The sequence below is a fragment of the Enhydra lutris genome, unplaced genomic scaffold (genome assembly GCF_002288905.1).
Source record: "Enhydra lutris kenyoni isolate GAN:26980312 unplaced genomic scaffold, ASM228890v2 scaffoldscaffold16, whole genome shotgun sequence".
Classification (NCBI taxonomy): Eukaryota; Metazoa; Chordata; class Mammalia; order Carnivora; family Mustelidae; genus Enhydra; species Enhydra lutris.
Window position 1 is genome coordinate 32,562,049 of NW_019154100.1, and position 27,477 is coordinate 32,589,525.

Sequence of the window (27,477 nt, forward strand, 5' to 3'; positions counted from 1 at the left end):
TCTAGGATTAGAGTTGTATTTGACAGGAGAAGTAATTAGGAGTAACTATAGGGGAAGGTCTACCATCAAAAACCCAACAGAATAACATTCTCCCTGTGTGTGCTTAGCAAATACTTGTTGATAGACAAGCTGGCTGGTAACTAATTACAATGTGATGACCAAAGCCCAGTTCTTGGAAGTAGGGTTGTTAATACAGTAATAAAATACCAGGGGAGTTTGAGGAATTTCCTTCCTTGCAGATGTTTAAACTAATGTGGATACTCAACAGTTTAAAGATAATTTGGGAAAAACCCTGCCTGAAAGCAGGGGGATAAATAACTTTTAAAGGACATCACTATACCTCTGTCTTTAGTCATGTCATAGGGACAAATCTGTAAAATGCCAATTTTTACTCTCACCCAGCTATAAACGTGAGCTGTCTTTTCTGATCGGAAATATTACAATAGAAATCCTAACTCTGTAATTTCCAGCATCTTTAAAAATTGCATAGGTTGGCCAAAAGAAAGAGTGTTTCAGTACACTGGAGCATCCCTCAGGAAGATAATTATTTCTGGGCTTTGTGTTATATAAAAAAGAACTTTTCTGACATATTCTATTCACACTTAGGGCTGTTTTATCATCAAATATGAGGATGAAAAAATTGGTATTTATTCCAGTAGTTGCTAATATGAAGGGATTTCTACAGATATACCACAAACTGATAGCAGTTTGTCCAGTTTTCTTCCCCTTGACTTTTACCCCCTATCAGCATTGGCTACCTTAGTGGCTCTGCCTTCTAAGTAAGGTTTTACTGGTTTACCTCCAAATTGTAACAAACATACTTCTTGTTTTCTTCCCTTTAACTTTTTCTCCTAATATCAGCTATCTGTCCAAGGAATTATATCTTCAACAATAAGAATACATTTCTCTGCTTTTAGTGTAAATTGATGAATAGTATTAAAGTTGTATTTGTTTTTCATTTTTCTTTAGATTTTAGGGTGGCTGGATAAAGTATTTTAAGTGCTTAAAAGCAATCAGTGACTTATATGAGACAGTTGTTAAGACTTATTTCATAGCACGTTATTTTCATTTGAAAAATTTAAAACATATGCACGATGAGAATATCCACAGATAGACAGGGCAGACAATACAGTTTGACCCATTCCTATGTCTTAGTCATTTTTAATTTGGGCCAATATACCTGGCCTAAAATAAGAATAACATTCTGATGACACTGAGCAGCTCTAGCAAGTAGAGAATGTTCTTCCACTTTGAATAGTCATCCTGAGTGGAGCCAGGTCCATGTTGCCAACCTTTAAAAAAATCTTTTTATACTAAACTTTAAAGAAACCCCATTTTTAATGTGTTTATTCAAATAACTTATTGGAATAGTCAGTCCCTTCTGATTTATGTATAATGTGGGTATTTCTTAAACAATTAAAAATTAAAATGAAAAATGATTCTCTTATTTCTGGTGGTTCTTAGAGCATATAAATCTCTCAGTTCTAAAGAGTAAAACACCTTTAGTTGTATTCCTCTGTATAGTATGTCTAAACTCTATGTTTTAAATATATCTTTTAGTTTTTAAAATGTTTAATTTTTTTTTTAAGATTTTATTTTTTTATTTGACAGACAGAGACCACAAGTAGGCAGAGAGGCAGGCAGAGAGAGGGAGGAGGAAGCAGGCTCCCCGCGGAGCAGAGAGCCCAATGCGGGGCTCCATCCCAGGACCCTGGGACCACGACCTGAGCCGAAGGCAGAAGCCTAACCCACTGAGCCACCCAGGCGCCCCTAAAATGTTTACTTTTTAATTTAAAAATAAATATTTTGGTTAGCCAGAATTTTTGTATTTCTTTCAAGTCTGCTTTTGGAGCCATATTCCAGTGTCATGTGGAAAATGTTACCAAAAAATAAGGTGATGTCACTCTCTAGCTTTCAGAAGCCATGATTTATGCTAATACCGATAGGATGATTTTTATTTAACATATTGGTTTCTCTAAGATACTTCTGTCATTTGTTAAAAATAAGCTTGGAAGTAACTGTAACCATAAAACAAGAAGCAAATACATTGTACTGGTGAATAGCATGGCAAGTGGTACAAGCTTCCAGCTTACTGGCTTTCTGGTTATGAGCAAATGCAGTGGCAAATATTAAGAGCTCAGGTATAGAAATCTGGTGGGTTTCAGTGGAAAAAATAAAGTTCAATACACCATACCTTTCGAGGGGGACGTTTAGTTAGTTTACGTGACTGTGTAAGTTACCTGATGGTGCATGTTTTACATATTTTTAAGAGACAAAAAAAATCTTTCAAAATTAGATAAAACACCAGATTTTAATTTCTTAAAATTAACATGCTAACTTGTGGAAAATCAATTATAGTTTATACATTTTATAAGTTCATAAATTATGCACTTCATACTTCATTATTTCCATTGAAAAACACATCATGTACCATGCCATGTTTGAGATCCCAAGGTGAAATTTGTTGGGTGCTTACTAAGCCCCAGGCACTGTTCTAGGTACTAGGGGCACAGTGATAAACTAGACAAACACAACCCCTGCCCTCTTGGCATTTACATTCTGGTAAGGGATAGTCAATACACAGGGAAACTAATTTTAGATAGTGAAAATGCAATGCAGAAAAGTAAGTCAGGGTAAGAGGAAAGAATGCTAATTATATTTGGTATTTGTGGCTATATCTTTCTTATGACTAAAGCCTCTTTCTCTTTTCCTTCATTTAGTGAAATTAGGGGAGGGCATATTTCATTATTTGGACAAATGCCTTGTGTGACTTGTTAAAATAATTGTTTAGTTATATAATATTATAGTTAAGTTTACTATTATTATTTCAGGACTGTATTTTTTAAAGCTTTTTAAAAAAAAAAAGATTTATTTATTTGAGAGAAAGACAGAGACTAGGCATGAGCAGGGGCTGGGCAAAGGGAGAGGGAGAGAGAATCTCAAGTAGACTCCACCAAGTGCAGAGCCCATCCCATGACCCTGAGATCATGACCTGAGACAAAAATCAAGAGCCAGCTGCTCAACCAACTGAGCCACCCAGGTGCCCCTAAAGCTTTCTTTCTTTTCTTTTCTTTCTTTTTTTTTTTTTTAAATTCACATATAATGTATTATTTGCCCCAGGGGTACAGGTCTGTGAATCATCAGGCTTACATACTTCACAGCACTCACCACAGCACATACCTTCCCCAATGTCCATAACCCAACCACACTCTCCATACACCCTCCGCCCAGCAACCCTGTTTGTTTTGTGAGATTAAGAGTCTCTTATGGTTTGTCTCCCTCCTGAACCCATCTTATTTTATATTTTCCTTCCCCACCTCCCAAACCCCCCACTTTGCCTCTCAAACTTATCATATCAGGGAGATCATATTATAATTGTCTTTCTCTGATTGACATATTTCACTCAGCGTAATACCCTCTAGTTCCATCCATGTCATTGGAAATGGCAAGATTTCTTTTCTTTTGATGGTGGCATAGTATTCTATTGTATATATATACCACATCTTCTTTATCCATTCATCTGTTGATGGACATCTAGGTTCCTTCTATAGTTTGGCTATTGTGGATATTGCTGCTATAAATATTCGGGTGTACATGCCCCTTTGGATCACTACATTTGTATCTTTAGGGTAAATACCCAGTAGTGCAATTGCTGGGTCGTAAGGTAGCTCTATTTTCAACCTTTTGAGGAACCTCCATGCTGTTTTCCAGAGTGGTTGCACCAGCTTGCATTCCCACCAACAGTGTAGGAGGGTTCCCCTTTCTCCACATTCTCGCCAGCATCTGTCATTTCCTGACTTGTTAATTTTAGCCATTCTGACTGGTGTGAGGTGGTATCTCATTGTCGTTTTGATTTGTGTTTCCCTGATGCCGAGTGATGTGGAGCACTTTTTCATGTGTCTGTTGGCCATCTGGATGTCTTCTTTGCAGAAATGTCTGTTCATGTCCTCTGCCCATTTCTTGATTGGATTATTTGTTCTTTGGGTGTTGAGTTTGCTAAGTTCTTTATAGATTTTGGAAACTAGCCCTTTATCTGATATATCATTTGCAAACATCTTTTCCCATTCTGTCAGTTGTCTTTTGGTTTTATTGATTGTTTCCTTTGCTGTGCAAAAGCTTTTAATTTTGATGAAGTCCCAATAGTTCATTCTTGCCCTTGCTTCCTTTGCCTTTGATGATGTTTCTAGGAAGAAGTTGCTGCGGCTGAGGTCAAAGAGGTTGCTGCCTGTGTTCTCCTCAAGGATTTTGATGGATTCCTTTCTCACATTGAGGTCTTTCATCCATTTTGAGTCTATTTTTGTGTGTGGTGTAAGGAAATGGTCCAGTTTCATTCTTCTGCATGTGTCTCTCCAATTTTCCCAACACCATTTGTTGAAGAGACTGTCTTTTTTCCATTGGACATTCTTTCCTGCTTTGTCAAAGATTAGTTGACCATAGAGTTGAGGGTCTATTTCTGGGCTCTCTATTCTGTTCCATTGATCTATGTGTCTGTTTTTGTGCCAGTACCATACTGTCCTGATGATGACAGCTTTGTAATAGAACTTGAAGTCTGGAATTGTGATGCCACCAACTTTGGCTTTCTTTCTCAACATACCTCTGGCTATTAGAGGTCTTTTCTGATTCCATATAAATTTTAGGATTATTGGACTCTGAAAAACAATCTGAGGGTTTTGAAGGGGTGGGGGGTGGGAGGTTGGGGGATCCAGGTTGTGGGTATTGTAGAGGGCACGGATTGCATGGAGCACTGGGTGTGGTGCTAAAATAATGAATACTGTTACGCTGAAAAAATAAAAAATAAAATTTAGGATTATTTGTTCCATTTCTTTGAAAAAAAATTGATGGTATTTTGATAGGGGTTGCATTAAACATGCAGATTACGTTAGGTAGCATAGACATTTTCACAATATTTGTTCTTCCAATCTATGAGCATGGACTGTGTTTCCATTTCTTTGTGTTTTCCTCAATTTTTTTCATGAGTATTCTATAGTTTTCTGAGTATAGATCCTTTGCCTCTTTGGTTATGTTTATTCCTAGGTATCTTATAGGTTTTGGGTACAATTGTAAATAGGATCGACTCCTTAATTTCTCTTTCTTCTGTCTTGTTGTTGGTGTATAGAAATGCAACTGATTTCTGTGCATTGATTTTATATCCTGACACTTTACTGAATTCCTGTACAAGTTCTAGCAGATTTGGGGTGGAGTCTTTTGGGTTTTCCACATAAAGTATCATATCATTGGCAATGGGTGATAGTTTGATTTCTTCTTTGCCAGTTTGGATGCCTTTAATTTCTTTTTGTTGTCTGATTGCCGAGGCTAGGACTTCTAGTACTATGTTGAATAGCAGTGGTGATAATGGACATTCCTGCCATGTTCCTGACCTTAGCAGAAAAGCTCTCAGTTTTTCTCCATTGAGAATGATATTCGCTGTGGGTTTTTCATAGATGGCTTTGATGATATTGAGGTATGTACCCTCTATCCCTACATTTAGAAGAGTTTTGATCAAGAAAGGATGCTACACTTTGTCAAATGCTTTTTCAGCATCTATGGAGAGTATTATATGGTTCTTGTTCTTTCTTTTATTAATGTATTGTATCACATTGATTGATTTGCAGATGATGAACCAACCTTGCAGCCCTGGAATAAATCCCACTTGGTCGTGGTGAATAATCCTTTTAATGTACCATTGGATCCTATTGGCTAGTATTTTGGTGAGAATTTTCTCATCTGTGTTCATCCAGGATATTGGTCTGTAATTCTCTTTTTTGATGGGGTCTTTGGTTTTGGGATCGAGGTAATGCTGGCCTCATAAAACGAGTTTGGAAGTTTTCCTTCCATTTCTATTTTTTGGGAACAGTTTCAGGATAATAGGTATTAATTCTTCTTTAAATGTTTGGTAGAATTCCTGTGGAAAGCTGTCTGGCCCTGGGCTCTTGTTTTTGGGAGATTTTTGATGACTGCTTCAATCTCCTTACTGGTTATGGGTCTGTTCAGGTTTTCTTCTTCCTGGTTTAGTTTTGGTGGTTTATATATCTCTAGGAATTTCTTCCAGATTGTCAAATTTGCTGGTGTATAATTGCTCATAATATGTTTTAAAATTATTTGTATTTCTTTGGTGTTGGTTGTGATCTCTCCTCTTTCATTCATGATTTTATCTATTTGGGTCCTTTCTCTTTTCTTTTTGATAATCTGGCCAGGGGTTTATCATTCTTATTAATTCTTTCAAAGAACCACCTCCTAGTTTTGTCGATATGTTTTACTGTTCTTTTGGTTTTTATTTCATTGATTTCTGCTCTGCTCTTTATGATTTCTCTTCTCCTGCTGGGTTAAACTTTCTTTGCTGTTCTTTCTACAGCTCCTTTAGGTGTAGGGTTGGGTTGTATATTTGAGACCTTTCTTGTTCTTGAGAAAGGCTTTAATGTTACATATTTTGTTCTAAGGACTGCCTTTGCTGTGTCCCACAGATTTTGAACAGTAGTTGTGTTTTCATTATCATTTGTTTCCATGGATGTTTTCAATTCTTTAAGTTCCTGATTGACCCATTCATTCTTAGTAGGATGGTCTTTTAGCCTCCATGTATTTGGGTTCTTTCCAACTTTCATCTTGTGATTGAGTTCTAGCTTCAGAGCATTGTGGTCTGAAAATATGCAGGGAATGATCCCAATCTTTTGGTATCGGTTGAGACCTGATTTGTGACCCAGGATGTGATCTATTCTGGAGAATGTTCCATGTGCACTAGAGAAGAATGTGTATTCTGTTGCTTTGGGATGGAATGTTCTGAATATATCTGTGATGTCCATCTGGTCCAGTGTGTCATTTAAGGCCTTTGTTTCCTCGTTGATCTTTTGTTTAGATGATCTGTCCATTTCAGTGAGGGGAGTGTTAAAATCCCCTACTATTAATGTATTATTATTGATGTGTTTCTTTGATTTTGTTGTTAATAGGTTTATACAGTTGGCTGCTCCCATGTTAGGGGCATAGATATTTAAAATTGCTAGATCTTCTTGTTGGACAGGCCCTTTGAGTATGATATAGTCTCCTTCCTCATCTCATTATAGTCTTTGGCTTAAAACCTATTTTATCTGATATAAGGATTGCCACCCCAGCTTTCTTTTGAAGTCCATAGCATGGTAAATTGTTTTCCACCCCCCCACCCCTTTAAATCTGGAGGTGTCTTTGGGTTAAAATGAGTTTCTTGTAGACAGCATATTGATGGGTTTTGGTTTTTTATCCCTTCTGATACCCTTTGTCTTTTGATTGGGGCATTTAGCCCATTTACATTCAGGGTAACTATTGAGAGATATGAATTATGTGCCATTATATTGACTGTAAGGGGAGTGTTACTGTATATTGTCTCTGTTCCTTTCTGGTCTACTACTTTTAAGCTCTCTCCTTGCTTAGAGAACCCCTTTCAATATTTCCTGTAGGGCTGGTTTGGGGTTTACAAATTCTTTCAGTTTTTGTTTGTCCTGGAAGCTTTTTATCTCTCCTTCTATTTTCAATGACAGCCTAGCTGGATATAGTATTCTTGGCTGCATGTTTTCTCATTTAGTGCTCTGAATATATCATGCCAGTTCTTTCTGGCCTGTCAGGTCTCTGTGGATAAGTCTGCTGCCAATCTAATATTTTTAGCATTGTATATTACAGACTTCTTGTCCCGGGCTGCTTTCAGGATTTTCTCTTTGTCACTAAGACTTGTAAGTTTTCCTATTAGATGACGGGTATGGACCTATTTTTAATTGATTTTGAGGGTCCTTCTCTGTGCCTCCTAGATTTTGATGCTTGTTCCCTTTGCCATGTTAGGGAAATTCTCTATAATAATTTGCTTCAATATACCTTCTGCCCCCCTCTCTCTTTCTTCTTCTTCTGGAATCCCTATTATTTTAATACTGTTTTGTCTTATGGTATCACTTATCTCTCGACTTCTCCCCTCATGGTCCAGTAGTTTGTCTCTCTTTTGCTCAGCTTCTTTATTCTCTGTCATTTGGTCTTCTATATCACTAATTCTCTCTTTTGCCTCATTTATTGTAGCAGTAAGAGCCTCAATTTCTGATTGTACCTCATTAATAGCTTTTTTGATTTCAGCTTGGTTAGATTTTAGTTCTTTTATTTCTCCAGAAAGGGCTTATATTTCTCCAGACAGGGTTTCTCTAATACCTTCCATGCCTTTTTCGAGTCCAGCTAGCACCTTGTGAATCATCATTCTGAACTCCAGATCTGACATTTTACCAGTGTCATATTAATTAGGTCCCTAGCCTTCAATACTGCCTCTTGTTCTTTTTTTTGTGGTGAGTTTTTCTGCCTTGTCATTTTATCCAGTTAAGAATATATGAACAAGAGAATAAAATACTAAAGCATGGCAAAGACCTCAGAGAAATGTACACTAACCAAATCAGAAGAGACCCCAAATCGGGGGAGAAAAAAGGAGGTAAAAAGAAATTAAAAAAAAAATTTTTTTAATTAAAAAAATATAAATATTAGACTGGCGAATAGAACAGAGCCACCCACTTGATTTTGGGTGTATTTTGGTCTCTTAGAAGAAACTACCTCCCAAAATTTTAAAGAAAGAAAAACTTATATTATATACAAAAATAAGTGTAAACACAATGAAGGGAGGAATATGACTGTAAAGATGAAAATTTAAAAAAAATTCTAAAAAAGGAATTGATACAGTAAGTTGGTGGAAAAAGAAAGTGGAGAGAATTTGCTCAGGCTGGAGACTACTACAAAGCCCTGTGCTAGATTTAGGGTTTATTTTGGTCTATTAGAAGAAATTGTATCCTAAAATTTTTTAGAAGAAAATACCCTATATGTATACAAAAAATAGTTAGATACAATTAAGGATAAAATATGACTATAATAATGAAGGTTTAAAAAGATTTTTTTTTAGAAATGTATTGTTAGGATAAACTAGTTTAAAAACATTAAAAGAGGAAAGAGGAAAAGTTAAAAAAATTAGAATAAGAAAAAAATAAAATTAAAAAAATTTATTAATTTTACAAGACTAAAGAATCATGGGGAGAAAGCCATGAATTTCATGCTTTGCTTTATCCTCTTCTGGAATTCCGCTGTTCTCCTTGATCAGTGAGCTTGGTCTTGGCTGGATGTTCTTGCTGATCTTCTGGGGGAGGGGCCTATTTTAGTGATTCTCAAATGTCTTTGCCCAAGGTGGAATTATGCCACCCTTGCCAGGGGCTGGGCTAAGAATCTGCTCGGGTTTGCTCTCGGGAGCTTTTGTTCCCTGAATGCTTTCCGTACAGCTTTGGAGAACAGGAATGAAAATGGCAGCTTCCCAATCTCCGGCCTGGAGGAGCAGAGAGTTCAGGCCCCACTCCTCGGTACGCCCTCGGAGAAAAGTGCTCAGTCACTCCCATCTCCCTGATCTCCCACTGCTCTCCGAGCTCACCCAGCTTGTGACTGAGCGTTTCTATCTCTGGCACACAGCTACGTCTGGAGTCTCCAAACCCAGCAGATTCCTTCCACTCTGCTCTTCGGTGGAGGAAGGTGGGTCTCCCTGGATCTGCCACTTGTGGGGTCTCTGCTCAAAGAGCAGTGGTCCAGCTGTGCCATGGATCATGGTTTAAGGTAACCCCAAGCTGAGAGCTCACTTCTTGGCTCCATCTCTGTAGTTGGCTTCCCTGCTCTGATACCTGTGAGCTCTGCTATACTCAGACACCCCCGATCCTTCTGTGACCCCGGAGACCTGAGATCACACTGTCCTCGTGAGGGCTCCACCCCCACTTAGCCTCTGGAGTGATGTCCCTCAGTGGATCAGACTTCTAAGAGTTCAGATTTTGTGCTCCTCTGCTCTACCACTGCTGGGAGCCGGCCCCTCCCCCCCATGGTCTATCATCCTGTCATTTTGGATTTACTTCTCCTCACGTCCTACCTTTCAGAACGTGGTTGATTTTCTGTTTCTAGAATTGCTGCTCTTCTTCTCTTCAATCTCCTGTTGGGTTTGTAGGAGTTTGGAATGGTTTGATAACTATCTAGCTGAACTCCTGCGACCTGATGTCATCTCAATCTGATACTCCTCCGCCCACCCCTAAAGCTTTCTGATGAAAGAATGTGTTTCAATTTTTAGAAGAGAAACCAAAGTAATTCTTGAGAAGTTTTCCTAATAAATAAATTTTCTAAATATTTGCAATGATCATTAGAACATTTTGTATCATAAAAATAATTTTCATATTATTTTCATCATATTTTATTTTGAGTTTATTCTTATTTCTGTGTTATACCATCAATAATTATTAGATGTTTACTCTCTGTTGTCATCAGCTTATGAGACTATGACATCTCTGAGGGCAGAGAATGTCATTCATTTTGCTAGAATTCATCCTTAGAATCTTATATAATTGGAATGTAGAGGATGCTCCTAATATCCTTGTGAATTTGATTTGAATCAAATTGTTCACCTGAGCATTATCTCCTCTCTTTCCTCTTTTTCTCTCACCCAGTTCTCTACTCCTTCCAACCCCCACTGTCCAGCATACTTACTCCACCTCTGTCTGCCTCTCCTCTAGCCCTTTCTGCTCTGCCTGTGGAACTTCATGGATTTCCATCCTAGATCTCTTTTCAGTCTCCAGTCCTGAGTAAATCCTTGGCTTTTCTTGGATCTACTCTGGGACTGGAAATTGTTCCTAAAATTATTTATAAAACTGACCCAATTGGTTCTATTTCCTCTCATGCTGTGTGATTTCACCTGAGCCTTCCTCTGCTAATCAGAGTTCTATTTGCTTGTTTTTGTTTGATTTTCTATCTCATTCCCAGCAGAAGTTCATCTTTGTGGTTTTCCTCAAGCCCCAACCTCTTCTCCACCCCCAAACTGTAGAGAAGCCATCAAGGCTGTCCAAAGCAAACTCTATTTCCCATTGGTTTATTTAAAAATTTTACAGTTTTATTCATCTTTTGTCTTTCTGTTCTTTCTTAGAAGAAGACATACTTGGTCTTAGGATGAAACTCAGACTTGTCACCTTGCAGTGTAGGACTCTGCTTCCTCTCTCCCTCCGTTCATTTCTCTGCCAGGAATTTCCCCACAGTTCCCCTTACCGTGTCTTCCTTTGGCATACAAGTCTCCCTTCAGTTCCACATATTAAGATTTTTCCTGCCTCTTGTCTTTGCATATGCCCTTCCCTTTGCCTTATCCACCCCCCCAAAATTACCCCTGCCATATATCTACATGCTCACTAGCTAATTTACCCCAGATTATAGATAACTTTCCCATGAGAGGTCTTCTGTGACTCTTATCATTCTTGCTCATGGCCTATCAGACTTTTTCTTCATAGCATGAAGCATAGTTCATAATTATAGCTTCATTGTGTGTTTATTTAATATTTATCTCACTGTACTATCAGTTTCATGAGGCAAGGGAGCATGTCTGTGTATTTACTATCATATACTCAGCTCAGCGCCTGTCATAGCAGTGGGTATCCCAGAGACAGATGATAAATGAATTATATCGTCCTCTGTTTTCCTGTTTTCTCAGGGATGTTGTAGCCTCATACTCTTCTCAATTGAACTACCCTTTTGTGTCCGCTGCCACCTTCCCATTTCTAAACTTTGCTCAGTTCTCCTTTGTTTCAGTATATTAACTGTCTTCTTTTTCCTCCCCTTCAGACATGTAAACTATACAAATTATACTGTAGTCTCTTAAATATAAGTTTGGGATGAAGCTAAGTAGTCCCATCTGTAAATAATTCATCTTTTGGCCCAGGGAATAATATTAGGAACATAGTGGACACATGTAAGTTCTTAAAAGGGGGAAAAGAGTTTTTATTCATGAAGTAGAACTATTTTTTGTTCATTTAACAGATATTTGAAAAAAATACCACCATGTTTCAGGCACTACAATGGGCATTGGGAAATGTTAAGAGGAAAGACAGCATTCCTACCTTCCTAGAGTTTATATTCTAGTGGGGAAACCAGACAATAAACCACTGTACAGCCAAACAAGAGTTGTAGGTTATATTATGTTCACTGAAACAAATGGAGTTGAGAGAGTTAAGGGTGGAGGGTAGTGTAGACAGGGTTATTGGGGAAGAATTCTTTGAGTAGAAGGATGAGAAAATGAGGAACCAGGGGCATAGCACTCTAAGCTGGTGAAATATAACTTTTAAGGGCCTGGATTTGCTGAGAAATTGGGACTTAGATGTTCTCTGTCTCTCTTCCTTGCACATGCACACATACACATAAGTATGTGAAGCGATGGGTATATTAATTAACTCAATGAAGGGAATCCTTTCATAATGTATATGTATAGCAAATCATCACTTTGCACACTTTAATTACAATTTATTTGTCAATTATACCTTAATAAAACTGGAAATTAAAGTCCTGGAGGGAATAAAGGGCTTGGTGTATTTTAAAGACATGTGGCCTCCCTGACTTGATCCTAATGAGGAAGAGTGACAGGGAGAGCCAAGTCATGTATTCCTTATATGCCATAGTGAGGAATTTAGATGTTATCCTATGAGTAGTGGGAAATCATCAAATGGTTTTAAGGAGGGAAATTATGTGATCTGGTCTGTGTTTTTAAGAATTACTATGGCTACTGTTAGGGAATGATTTGGAAAACAGCTGGAGTGGAAACGGGGGAGAGCTAGAGCTAGAGAGACTATTGTAGAAGTGTAGGCAGTAGACAACGATGACTGGGGTTGTGGCCATAAAGATAGAATTAGAGAGCTCTAGGGCATATTTTAGAGGCTAGCATACATAGTGATGGATTGCATGTAAGTGGTGAGGTGAGCGAAGAAGCAGAGAGGACTCCTGGAATGTTGGTTTTAGTAATGAGGTGGACAGTAGTGGATGGGGAAGTCTAAGGGAAGAATAGTGTGTGTGTGCCTGTGGGTTAAGTGGGGGGACAGAATAAAAGGTCTCTTTGGATCTATTCCACTTGAGAGGTCATGTGGGCACCCATTTTTGGATGTCAGGGTGTCTGGAGCTCAGAGGAAAAACCAGAGCTACAGAGAGACAGGAGACAGCAGCCTCTGTATGGTATTTAAAGCTGAATGGGCTCATTTATGTGGAAAGAGAGAAGAGAAGGGGGGGGCCTCATCTAAACCTTGAGGCCTTCCAGCATCTAGAGGTTGGGAAGAAGGGCAAGAACCAACATCGGAAATTGAGGAGAAGCAGCCAAAGAATGAGCAACAGGAAAACTGTGAGAAAGTAGCCACGTGGAAGCCAAGAGACGAGAGGGTTTCCAAGGTCAGCATTGTCACGTGCTACTGAGATGGAGCAAGATGAGGACAGAGGTGGGAGCTGACATACTTCTGCTGAGCTTTTACAGGTTTTGTAGCATTTCTTCTTTGATATATTTTATGTGTATAAAGTATTCCTAATTGTTAATGGAAATAAAGTTTTATATGTTTTGCTAACCCCCTTTTTTTAGTTAATAGAAATAGCAAATTTAAGCACTATATTAATCAAATAAGTACTTACTCCTCATCTTGTTATTTCTTTAGACAGCCATGGTATCAGCCCTATTCCTAATTAGAACAATGCCAAACTTGTTGTTTTAGGTCTGGACTCTTCATAATCTCACATAGTTGTTCTTTCTTCTCCCACTCATCTTTATATTGAACCTTAGCTCCTTTAATCAAATTCTTTACTTCCTTATGTTCCAGGTATTGTTGAAGGCAGTGAGCAGAATAGACATGGTCTCTACCATCATGAAGCCTATGTTGTCAACTGGAATTAGAATAATTATACAGATACTCAGTTACAAAATGAGGTAAATACTATGAAGGCAAGAGAAACGATAGAGACTCAGTCTTGGGAAGTAGAAATAGAGATCAAGGATCACTTTTTCAGGAGATAAAATCAACAGACTCTGATAATTGGAGATCAGGGTTGAGTGTAAAAGAGAGGTATTGGAAAGGGCTCCTGGATCACTTGTCACAGTTGACCAATGAGCCATTCATCGAAAAGTCATCTTTGGAAGAGAACAACACTTGAGGGAGATGGATTCTGAGTTTGGTTCAGTCCATGCTGAATTTGAGTGCTTATTAGCTCATGTCTTCTTTTCCTGCAGGAACCCTGAATATTCTACCCTTTGCTAATTATTCTAACTCCTATAGAGTAAATAATGTTCACACGTTCTTGGGCTTTAAGCTAATACTTATAACTTAGAAAGTAGTTCAGTACTTCCAGTACTTCCCATTGGCACTTCATGCGACACTGTCTAGTTCTCTAATTGCTATATGTGCATTCTGAGTTAGAACATAAAATCCCCGTGGGCACAAAATATGTGATCACTCTTTTTGTTTATATAACTGATAACATGTGGAAGAGAATGATGTTATACAGTAATACATATTTGGATTCCCAGTGTCACTAGGTGATTTTCTTGAGACACAGCCTAATTTCTTATGGGTTAATTAATCTATAAAGATTCATTAGATAACAAGTGTATTCCAGGGCAATAGGAATGAGTGAGTTTTTTGACATAAAGTGAATTATATACTCTGACATACTATTGGAATATGTCCCCTCTTTGGAACTACTTTCTAATTGAAGTTGTGAAGCCTCTCCCACTTACTGTGTTGAATAGTATTTAACTGAACTGCAAGTAAAACACAAGGATGGTGAATGATCAGGAGTTTTCCCATCTCAAAATTTGTTTTTTTGAGCTTTTTTCTTTAATATGTTATAAAACATCATCTGAATTTGTGTCTGTAACAGAATTTGATAGTGCTCTTCATACTTGAAATTGGCCTCAGAGATTTCAGCCTTGGAAAGTTAGGATTTTATTTTCCCAGCTGTTTAAATGTAATATGTTTGAAGACAGAGGCACTGTCCCTTAAGTTTATAGCCTAAATAAATCTATTTTAAAGGTGTGCTGGTCTGAGGCCAGGTGGCATAATGGGATGACATATGAGCTATTCACATTTGAAGACCTGGCACTAAATTCATCTCAGGATGCCAGGAAAATGACTTTAGAGGTGTCAATTTGCTGGACTCCTTGGTGGGCATCTGAGAACATCACAGAACCTTTGTAAAGTTTAACATAATGTATCCTCTGTAAATTATATTGCCACGTTAGCCGCCTAAGGTACAAAAGGGCAATTTGAATGACTTCAGTAGGCATTCCAAAATCTTGTTTTAATAAGTAATGAGAAATACAAGCCTATCTAAAAGAAGACTGGCCTAATCGAAAGGTTGTATGTGGGACTGGGAATTGAAACTTAAGCTTTTCTGTTCCTCCAGTGTTTATCTGGCTCATCAATTATTTAGCAAATATTTACTTAAGCCCCTTTTTCTGAGCCTTTATCATTTTAGACATGGATTTTATAGCAAGACCAGTTACCTTTCTTCTCCCTGGCTTTAGGTCTCCTACAAATGCCAATAATAATATTTCAAAGAAGTGTTGTAAAAAAAAAACTTTGTAGTACTCAAGAAAAAAATGCCACAACTCTGTCTTGAATACTTGTAAAATTATCTCTCAATAATCCCAAGGTGCTTAATTGGACTCCTTATCTGAGGATCTTTTACTTTTTTTCATTTGCATTTGCCAAGAATGTCTAGTAATCATACTCAGTTTCCATTTGTGTACCTTTTTGAATTACTTAAAAGGCTACCAACATTAATTCATATTTAATACCTGAATCTAAGGTTTCTTTCCTGTAGTAACACATTATGTACTAGCCAGAAGCATCACTTAATTTGAGCGAGCATAAAATGCTCAAAGGTACCAGTCAGACTTTGATTTTTATTGTGAAAATATATTTCAATAACTCTCAGACTTATTCTCTATTAACTTGACCTTTTTAGTTCCTTTGCTTTTGCATGGGGCATCAGCCCTTTGCACAAATAGTCTGGTTAATGATCTGTTTAGAGGAGGCCCTACGCAGGAAAGCAGTGATGATGGACCATGGTAGAGGAGGAAGGGTGGTCCTGAGAAAAGTATGTCCCCTTTCTCAACCCAAGAGGGGTTTTCAGTCTGAAACTAAGCTGCACATGGATCTGTGGCATTTCTAAGGAGCTGGTCCAAGTTGGTAGTACTCCAGGCTGCTTCCAGCATCTCTTCATTCCATAGATCCTACATTTGGCTGGGGGCGTCCTCCATGGAGGGCAAGATACCATAAGAGAGGCAGATGGTTTTTCTTATTCAATTTCTCTGAACCTCTGGTTCTTTTTCTTTACCTCCCGCTGTTAGGATCACAGGATTCTTCTCTCAGTGAGAGTTTGAGATCTGGTCCTCTACCTACAATAGTCCTAGTTCTAGGTTTTAGCCTGTGGCCCTGCTGATTGCTTGGGCAGAGCCCTTTGATGGCTCATGAAGCCTGTTCATAAATGTGAGGAGAATTGGGGACAAATTATACTTGCTGAACTGAAGAGGTAGTTTCAGGAAAAAATAGACTTTAGTCATTATCTCCTGGGATTAAAAATTCATGTATTTTAGAAGTCTTTATTGGGTATCTACTAGAGTCTGTGTATATAGTCATGAACGAAATAGAGAAAGACTGTGCCCTAATAAAACATCCATCCTGGTGAGGAAGACAATACACAAACAACAAAGAAGATATTTGCAAATTTTATTAAATAATCTGAAGATGATAAGCAGAGTAGTGTGATAAAGGGTAACTGGCAGGGGGAGGAGTCATCTGAAGTGAGACTATAAACATGGAAAGGATCCTGGTGTGTGAAGGTGCCTGTGGTGGTGTTGGGAGTGAGAGCAGGGGGAGCAGGAGACATCCAAAAAATGGGAACAGGAAATGCAAAGGATTCAAAGGAAGTAGGAAAGAAGATCAAGGTAACTGGAGAGAATGGCAAGATACGGGGTTGGTAAAGCCGGCAGGGTCCAGATCAGAGAGGAGGCCTTGTTCAAAGTTTAGGCTTTATTAAGAATGACCATTCTCGGAATAGGACATTTTTTAATAACCCTGTTCTCTCTTAGATGAAATGAGAGGTGACAGTCCTAACCTTAAAGAGCCAACCTGCATTCTTAAATTGGAATGATTGTGAGAAGTCAGCAGCATGTTGAAAAAGCACTTTATTGTATTCAAAGGCCTGAGACCACTACATTCTCAGGCATTTATCACTTAAGAGTGGAGAAGTAGAAAAGTTTAAAAGGCTGGAGCAATAACATTTGAGAAAATGAATAATTTAAAGTGGATGAAATCATGAATAATAAATTATAAAAAAAAGACTCCTCACTTGTGATTAGAGATTCATAATTTTCATTTTACAACAAAATATAGTTGGCTGCCGTGCATTCCTGACTTACTTCATCTAAGTACAATTAGGCCTAACACATTAGTGCCTTGATGTGCAGACTTATGACTGGCTTCTTGTGTCAAAACCATTAAATTTTAATGTATTCAGCTTAAACATAAGTGGTCACAGATGATTCATAACCCTGCTCCCTGCTTTTGGTGAAAATGATCGTCAGTAAGAGAATTGTCCCCAATGGCCACACTTATCTTCGTAGTTGATTTCCTAAACATTTTTGTGTCTGTAGGAGACCAGGAATAAAGATTGCATAGCTGATGGGTAAAGCACAATGATAATTGTTCTAAAACCGCAGGATATTTAATGATGATAAAGTAGAACTCTGTAACTCTTGACATTTTCTTTTTTAATTCCTGATGTCAGGAGGGTATAAATGGTACAAGTTGCTCTTTAAGAATGGAGCTAGCCAACTATGAGTTTTGTTTTGTTTTTTTCTTTAAGAAATAAATGCCAAAAGTTGCCCACAGTTTTATGACCTCATCATGTAGCTATTGGGTGTAAAAGCAGGATGAGTGAGCAGGCTTGCCCTACTGCAGCTTTAGACAGCAGCTTAACCCAATAAAAACAGGACTGTGGCTTGGGCATTTGAGTCTTCCAGCCTGGTAATTATCTGAATGTTCCCCTGGCCCAGCCACTATACAGGTACTGAAAAGTCTTAGCCTACTATGCTGCTAGCTGTTTACTTATCTTGGGCAACCTGTGTAGACACACATGATGCGATCCTATCCCTCTGGAGTTTGAAGTCCTGATTGCCTTCACAATAAACTCCCAGTTATCTGCCATGGCTCATGAGTCCATTCCTGATCTGGTTTCTGTGTGTCCAGCTCCTTCGCTTGCACTCGGCCCTAGCGATGTATGCAGCTACCATTCTGACCTGTCTGCAGATCCCAGGAAGAAGCCTGTTCTCTCCTGTCCCTGGGTCTCCCTCATCCCCAGGCATGTAGCTCCTCTACCTAGGATTCCCATCTTGCCTACTCCAGACAGCTGACTTCTGTGGTCTTTTGCAATTCAGGTATTGTCTTAGACCCTTCTTGCCTCCCCCTACACTCCTGGTTGCCCTGTCTGCCTGGGTCCTGGCTTCATCCCCATGTGTGCTTGCGTACCCTAGATGGGATTGCACTGTATTATCATAGAGATCAATGTGCCCTACTCCAACCCTGCTGTGGTCTCCTTGAGGACAGAGGTTTTCTCTGTGCTCTTGGTACTCCTGGCTGTTAGCACAGAATCTGCACACAATAGGCTTTCTGTGCTGGATGGATTGGTGTCTGCACTATGTCTCTTTTCTGGCCCTGAAATGATAGAGAACAGCAGGCTCCTCTCCAAACCAGCCTAGATATCTTACTAGATTTTTCTAGGTAGTAATAAGATAAGCAAACCTCAGTCTCCTCATTGCATTACAAACAATTTGCTTCCCTTTCTAAATGAAGACATTTTTACAGCCCCTTTACTTAATGAAGGAACATGGTCCAAACTTGCTGTACCCTGTGAAGTCCCCATGAGACTCATTCATGAGCTATTATGAGATTAGCCACACCTGGGTAGGTGCTCTGAGAATTGCTTTGATCAAAGAAAGGTGAAAAGAAGAGGGCTGCTGGGGACGCCTGGGTGGCTCAGTTGGTTAAGCAGCTGCCTTCGGCTCAGGTCATGATCCCAGTGTCCTGGGATCGAGTCCCACCTTGGGCTCCTTGCTCGGCGGGGAGCCTGCTTCTCCCTTCTGCCTCTGCCTGCCTGCCTGTGCTCGCTTTCTCTGACAAATAAATAAAATCTTTAAAAAAAAAAAGAGTGCTGCTGCTTGCTTCCCAACCCTGGTCACTGTCACTTCAGTGGACAGCTGCACCAATGAACAGATTGTCTCATTACAGAAACACAATATAATGTTTTAGGACTGGAGGATAAATCTTAAAGTCTCCATTCTAATACTCTAGGCTGTTCTGTGTCTAAGATGACCCCCAGAAAGATAGATGTTTATTCTTAAGCATCTCCAGGGATAGAGGCTTCCACAGCCCTCTCAATTATGTATTCCATTAACTCACCAGCCTTCTCATCGGGAAGGTTTTCTCCCTTAATGTCTAACTTTAATCCCCCCTGTTGCAATTTAAACTCATTTCCTCTCATCTTCGGTGGAAACAACAACAACAACAACAACAACAAACTCAGCAGCACCCACCTACCCGATTTTTAAATAAAGATGCTGGCCTTCATCCAGGCAGCTTTCTCTTTGTGGTATTAAATGAACCCAGTTCTCCCATTTCCTCCTTTTGCCATTTCTTGGAAACTCTTCCTTTTTAAAAAAAAAACCTCCATTGCTTTTACTGCAGCAGATCAGGGACCCTGCATTTCAGTTCTGTCATCTGTCATCTAATCCTGCAGTTAGCTTTTCAATCTGCCAATCTGTATAACCTTAGCAAGGCACATAACACACTGAAAAAGGATGGATGGACACTGTTGTCAAGTGCTTTAGAGTTGTAGGGTTCTTCTTCTTACCAAGTCTTCTACTACCGTTGTCCAGTACCCTCCCTGCCCTCATTTCCATGGTTCCAGGTGAGATGTTCCTTCTCTCCATTTCTTGCTTCTTCATATGTAAGTGTCATGCAGCCACAACTATAGTGTTTCTGGGTCGTGGGTCTACTCACTACCCTTGGTAGCTCAGGGGATGGAGGGAGATGGAAAGGGAACTGTATTCTCTTTTCCTCTTGCCTTTCCCAGATCTTAGAGGCAGTAGCCAGTTGAGTTGGCAGAAGCTATAAATTCCCAGCTTGTGGAACACTGATCTTTTTGGGAATCCGAGATAAGGACTTGGGAATAATATGAAAGGAAGATGAGCTGGAAAATAAAAATACAGCTGTGTTCACTCCCTTAAAAATAAGAGTTTCTCAGGGCTGCCTAGCTGGCTCATTCAGAAGAGTTTGCAACTCTTGATCTTGGGGTCATGAATTTGAGCCCCACATGGGGTATAGAGATGACTTAAATAAAACTTAAAAAAATAGGAGCTTCTCCCCCAAAATTAGAAAGAAGATAATGATAAGTATGAATGCAGATTTAGTTGAATTAAGCAGTAAGAGATAAAAGGAAGCACAGCAGGAAGAAAACACAGATGTGATCAAGTATGAAGAAGAAAAAAATGCTTTAATATATGATCCTCAGACAGGAAAATATCATGGTAAGATTCCTGAGCAAAATTAAAAAAAAAAAAAAAGCAAAAAATTTCAGAATAAGAACAGTGACTCAAATTTGTAAAATAAACATGACAAGATTTTCTGTTGATGACTATATAACCTATGCTGTTAATCTAGTTACTCCACATAGAACTGTTAACAGCAACTGCCTATACTTTGTGGAAAGATAGGTGTTATTAATTTGGTCCCTGAATAATTCAGCATAGTCTGACCCTTCAGGAATAATCTTTGACTGTAAATGGAATTGCCGTTAAAATTAGTGTAACTTCAGAGTAACATCAAATTCAAAGTTAAGAGTATAAGTAGCATTATGTTCTCTTTTATGCATTGAAGATTTTATTCACGATACTCTGTCTTCTGTATAGCAGTGTCATACAGGGCATCTTAGGGAACATCTAGTTAGCCCTTAAATTACCCTTGAAAATCAAAGGAAGAAATTGATATGCATAGACTGAATATTAAGTATCTGTAGTATGCAATAAAGGATAACAAACATTAGTAAGTACATTTGGAGGATTCTTTAAGGAGGGATTTCTTGTTAAATGCGCATGTCTGTCACCTAGGGCTATTTAAAATTAACTATAACTAATCAAAAGGAAATGAAATATGTATTTCTCTTGCTTGTACAAAAAGGAACCATTTGACTAAATTTTCTTTCTGCAGACAGGGCAGAATGCCATCTTCCCTCTAAATTAAATTAATTGGCTTCTGCTAAATCAAGTGCGTGCCCCATTGCATGGCACAATCCTTAAGCTTCAAATAAACTTGAAACGTCTAAGATACAAAAACTTAAAAAGCCTAATGTCTTGGGAACTTAGTGATAGGAACCCTAGAAATGAGAAGGAGACATTCTTAATATTTTTTATACAACCAAAAATATGCCCATTTTGATGACATAGTTGGTACAATGGAGAGCATGAATACAGTGTAATTATTATCAGGGACTGTATTTTCTGACTTACTTATCTTGCTAGGTCCTAGGCAACTGTACTGGGTCTTAGGAGTGTTAATCAGAAATAGTGTCAAAATGGTGCTCCAGATGTGTTGTATATCATCTTGAATATCAAAATGGTAACTTCAAATCAATAATTAAGTAAATAATTTGCCAAATAATATGTAGGTTCTCACCTAGATTTTGGCTTCCACATTTTAAAATATCTATACATTTCACTTCAACTTTAAACCAGGGCCAGACTGCTGAAACCCGAGATCTAAAATGGGCTCGTTGCTAGGATCAGTAATAACTGTTTCATTTTAATTCTATTCCCATCTATGGCTATTATCCTTTTAAAATACTGCTTTTAGAAGAAATTACAATCCTCACAAACACAGGAGGTAAAGTCTATGCAGAAGAAAAAAATCATTCTGTTTGACCCACTTCTGACATCATTCTGATCTGAAGTCAAAACATTGATTAGGAAATTGAATTTTAATAACTTTTTTTACAGCCCATTTTACAACTACCCTCTACCTTAGAAAGGAGACAGTGGAGTATTTTTGCCTCCAAAGAAATGGTGTGGATTTTTGGCTTCTTATCGGGCACTTTAAAAGCAACTTTTTATTTTAGTTTCGTGTAAAATTGATTCTCATGTGAGTAACTCAATCCTCTCTGCCTATTGAGTTGCACGTATGGGTCAGTTTAGCTGCACTGCATACTGTAAATGATGGCGAAGGGAAGGAATGTCTGAGTAGGAGTGTAATATAATATCTGTGCCAATCTACATTCAGTGCTAAAGCACGAGATGAGTCATGAGATGTGAAGTGAGAGCTTCTTTGAACAGTATTTACGGTGGGCCTTATTGCGTGATTGGAGGATTTGAGAAGGAAGCTCGGTTAAAACTTCAGGTCTCAGTATGTTGCTGCCAGTAAGACCAAGTACTTACTGGAACTTATGCTTTATTCATTTTAGCTTTGAAAGATTTTTTAAAAATCTTGCCTGGAATTCCATCAATTTAAAAAATATATTTCATTACACTACTGTGTCTTGTTTTAAAGATAAGGATTGTCTTATTTTAGGCTGTCTCCTCTTTTGTTTAACTGGCAAATGAGGGAGAGAGAGAGAGAGAGAGAGAGAGAGAGAGAGAAATGGGGTTGGGGGAGAGAGAGATCTTTTTTATTTGCATCTTGGTTACATTATAGTGTAACTTATCTGCTATGTATTTCTTCTTAACGCTATCCACTCTATGCTCCTCTCTCACCATATTTGTAACTCTCACCTGTAACACCTCCTGCATTTTAATTTTGGAAGGCATTTTAATGCAAGGCAAGCAACATACGATTAGTTGGAGGTGATGTGTTGTGTTTTTGGAGCATGATATATTGAGGCAGGCCAGTATGGCTTTGTATTCTAGTCTAACACGTACTTGCCATGTGTTGTTTTTTTTTTTTTTCCTTTCTTTTTTACTGAATTATAATTGACAAACAATATTATGTTAGCTTCAGGTATACAAGAGAGTGATTCAATTATTTTATATATTACAAAAGCCTCATCATGATAGGTCATCTGTCCCCATAGAATACTGACTATAGTTCTTTTTTTTTTTTAAAGATTTTATTTATTTATTTGACAGACAGAGATCACAAGTAAGCAGAGAGGCAGGCAGAGAGAGAGGTGGAGGCAGGCTCCCTGCGGAGCAGAGAGCCCGATGCGGGGCTCGATTCCAGGACCCTGAGATCATGACCTGAGCCGAAGGCAGAGGCTTAACCCACTGAGCCACCCAGGCGCCCCCTGACTATAGTTCTTATGCTGTACATTACATCCCAGTGACTTATTTTTTTAGTTTTAGTTTTGTTTTTTTTTAAGATTTATTTATTCGCTTGAGCTAGCAAGTGAGCAGTGAGCAGGAAGGAGAGGGAGAGAGAATCTGAAGCAGAATCCACATTAAGCCCAGAGCCTGATGCAGGGCTTGAACCATGACGGAGAGATAATGACCTGAGCTGAAACCAAGAGTAGGATGCTTAACTGACTGAGCTACCCAGGCACCCCAAGTGACTTATTTTATAACTGGGAATTTGTACCTCTTAATCCTCTTCACTTATTACTCCTCTCTCTCCACCCGCCTCCCCTCTAGCAAGCAACAGTTTGCTCTAAGCCTGTTTCTGTTTTGTTTTGTTTCTTCGTATTTTTTTTTTCAGACTTATGATTCTTCTTCAGGCCTTATGATTTTTGAGCAAGTAATTTAACCCTTCTGAGTCTCTGTCTCCTCAGCTGTTGGCAATAATAGCATTGTGAAGACTGACTGTGATAAAGCAAGGAACACAGCATAGGACCTGCCCCATAGGAAACACTAAGTTTATGTTAATTTTTTGTTTTATTATGATTATTATGATGGAAAATGATTTATCCCTTTTTGCGTCAGATGTTCTAAAACTGCCATGGAAGATTACATAAAGATATTCTTGGCTGTTACTTTAAAGCCCTGATCAATTTCTTCTGGAAGAGAGGTGAAAATGTAATGTGTGCTCATTCTATGATGAGAATAACAATCTCACAAATATTTCTGTGTTGCCTTACCAGGCATTTGAGATTGAAAGCAGATCCAGCCTGTTTTTCCAAAAACTGAACTCATTGCTGGGAGATACTCTCTCTTTTTGAGGTAAAGAATGGTGTGTACTAATTTTTTGGAACTAACGCTTCAGAATCTCTGGCTGTGAAACTGCAGTATAGATAAAACATCAGAAGGAAATATTTGCAGAGTGTGATGGGTGAGGCTTCGTGGGCATGTGGAAGTAGCTTAAGGGTTGGTATTGGATGAACCTAATTAAATCCAGATTCTACCTAGTCATTGTAGATCATTTGCACCAATGTCATTTCTAAAATGATGCTTACAATGCCTAATTCACAAGGGTACTGAAATATCAAAAAATGAAAACATACATACAGTAGATGAACCTTATTTCTGTTTCAGTGTAGATGCTCAGTAAATCCTCTTGTCCTCTGCCCTACCTGTATTTCAGGTAGTTCAGCATGGAACTACTGACTTGCCCTGCTTTTTAAGCCCTCTGACTTTGAGCCTTCGTGTCTGACCCATTACTGTGTTTGCCTATGTGATGTGAGGAAGTCTGATCCTATTATAGAAGTTGCCTGGTAGAGTTGCAGGAAAATATGACTTAAAGAGAAATAAAGTGGTACCCATTTACTGACTAAAATGTTAGGGAACTGGCAGGAAATGCATCAGCACTAACTAATGACTTCTTCCTTACTGGTCTTATACTCAATGGAAGGATGTTATTTAACACTTTATTTTCTTCTGTTCTTTCTTTTGATCCCTGCCTTTTTTGTTTTTCTCATGACACATGAAGATAGCAGAGATTATTTTAAATTCTATATTTAGTTCAAAGCTCCCAGGTTTTGAGTATTCTCTTGCCATTGAAGGAGAGAGACCATGCATGTCATCACTTAAGTTTTAACAGCCTGTCTTTAGGGCTGACATGGAGACTTGCATAGCAGTCAGTATCCATGTGGGGTCAAAAGCAGAGCCCAGATCAATACAAAACATTAAGCCTATCAGTTCCCCAGATGAGGTATCTATTTTAAGTATGACAGTATAAAATATAGCTATAAATAAGTCAGAACACTTCCTAGACAGCAGCTACAGAGTGTTTGTTTATACAGATACAAGGTGGGAAGTAGAAGGGACTGTGTCCCAGGATCTGATTTGGATCACTTATTTATTGTTGGAAAAAAGCACAGGGAGTGTGGTCTGTAGATAACATCTGAACCAGTTTTATCTCCAAGTTTCTATTTAGGTTTGTTTCCTTTAGACATAGATGCTGTTGATTTCTGCCTTATGGGTCACAGACTCCACTTTATGCTTCACACATTCACATATATATAGACACAATTTTGATATATACTAAGAAAAAAGCTTGGTTCTCATTTTTGTTAAGATGTTAGCATAATGTTAGGTTGGTGATCAAGAAATGCTACAGATATGCAGTAATTTTTTTTGAAAAAGATGTTTGTACTTTTATGACTTTTGGAACATCTCACACTGCAATATAGGTGTATGTGTGTGTCTGTGTACTATACATCTATAATCTACAATACATATAGAATATGTATCTATAATATAGATCATATTATATATTATACATATTATGAAATATATGTATTTTATATATCACATTATAAATTATCCATATTAAATACAAATATATTTTTTAATTCTTATGGTAAGTTATTTCCTGGAAGAGTAAGTTTTGAGAATACCTCAGCTTTAAATTTCCCATTAAATGAAGAGAACCAAACATTTATTTTCTTCTTCTTCTTTTTTTTTTTTTTTTAAGAGGGAGAGAGTGTGTGCACATGTGTGTGAGCAGGGGTGGGAAGGGCAGAGAGAGAGAATCTTAAGCAGACTCCATGTGTAGTGCAGAACACTTCCCCCCTCCGACCCGCCAGCCCCTGTGGGGCTTGATCTCACAACCCTAAGATCATGACCTGAACTGAAATCAAGAATCAGATGCTTAACTGACTGAGCCACCCAGGTGCCCCAAGAACCAAGCATTTCTTTCTTTCTTTCTTTCTTTTTTAATCTTATGTATTTACTTGAGAGAAAAGAAAGAAAGAGAGAGGAGATATAGAGAGCATGAGAGGAGAAAGGTCAATAGGAGAAGCAGACTCCCCACCGAGCAGGGACCCCGATGTGGAACTTGATCCTGGGACTCCAGGATCATGACCTGAGCCCAAGGCAGTTGCTTAACCAACTGAGCCACCCAGGCTCCCTGAACCAAGCATTTCATCTTCTGATCTAAAAATTAAAAAGGACTGGCTCTGTTTTTTCATTTGTTCATTTCAAAGTAGTATCTATGATTTGGAAGGTAGAGAGAAAAGAATTAGTGCCTTTCAAATTTAAACCCTTGTTTGCTATTTTTATAGCTCTGGTTATTATCAGAGTGCTATCTTTTTCTTTTTTAACAAGGTGAATTAGTGAGTCATTACTATATATATATAGTACATTTTTGCCAAGAAGTTATAAAATACATATGTTATTAATATAAAGACAAAACTTTCAAATGAAAGATTCTAAATTGGCTTAAAATTTCATTGAAGAAGAATGTACATTGACAAATTAGAGACACATTTTCCCAAAGAAAATTATAAGAACAAATATTAGACCCTTTATGTTGAGAGTATGAACAGCTATGATTTAAGAACATAAGAAAATAACCATATGAGAAACTAAATTTGCCCAGGTTGTATGTTCCTTCCAGGGGTGGTTCAGTGGGATAGCAAGGACTATGTAAGGAAAAAGAGGCAAGAATGGTACTCAGATTCTGTTCCCCTTCAGAATGGAAGCCTAATGTCATATTGAAGTAGATTTAATTAGATGTGTGTTACTTAAGGGATCCCGAAATCAGATCTAGTCAGTTCTCTATTAAGTACTTAGGGTGAGCCTACCTGAGACCCTATCTTTATGCTTTTCTTTCCATCTGACGATGCAGTGTTATTTATTGAACCTGAAAATATATCAATTCATTCATTTTCCCAGCAGCATTCAAACTCAGCAGAGTCTCTTCCTTCTTCTGTACATTTAATATTACACATATTTCCTTGGATCACAGGACTCTTGATAGCTGTTAACATTTCTTTCTCTTTCTTTCAAAGTCAGACTTTTCTGAAACCATCTCTGTTGTTAATTTTCTGGACCATGAGCAGCTTTTGGTGCCACTGGCCATTCCTTCTTCATCAAAGTAATCTTCCCCTGATTCTGTGATCCTCCTCTCTCCTGGTTGTCTCATCCAGTTGGCTGCACTTTCTCAGCCTCCTTTGTGGGCCTCTCTCCTTCTTCCTAGCCTGAAAAGTTGATACTCAGGTTCTGTCCTTGGCTCTTTGCTTTTTGACTGGTTGATTTTAATTTCTGTCATTAGTCTTTCTGTATACTAATGACTTCCAGATTTGTGTCCTCACTACCTCTCTTCCAAGCTCTAGCTCCATGTATCCAGCCACTTGTTGGCCTTCTCTCCTAGAATGTGACATACACATCTTAAGCTCACATTTTCAAGAACTGAAGCCATTATCGTCCACATCCCACCCTACCCCAAGCCCTCTTCTCTTTGTACTCTATCTCAGATT

General features: G+C 38.3%; 1 protein-coding gene across 2 annotated transcripts in view; it reads left to right on the forward strand.

The window, feature by feature from the left end:
• LOC111147257 (Bardet-Biedl syndrome 9) overlaps positions 1-27,477 on the forward strand; it is a 441,623-nt gene that overhangs the window by 381,102 nt on the left and 33,044 nt on the right. The window lies entirely within an intron of this gene.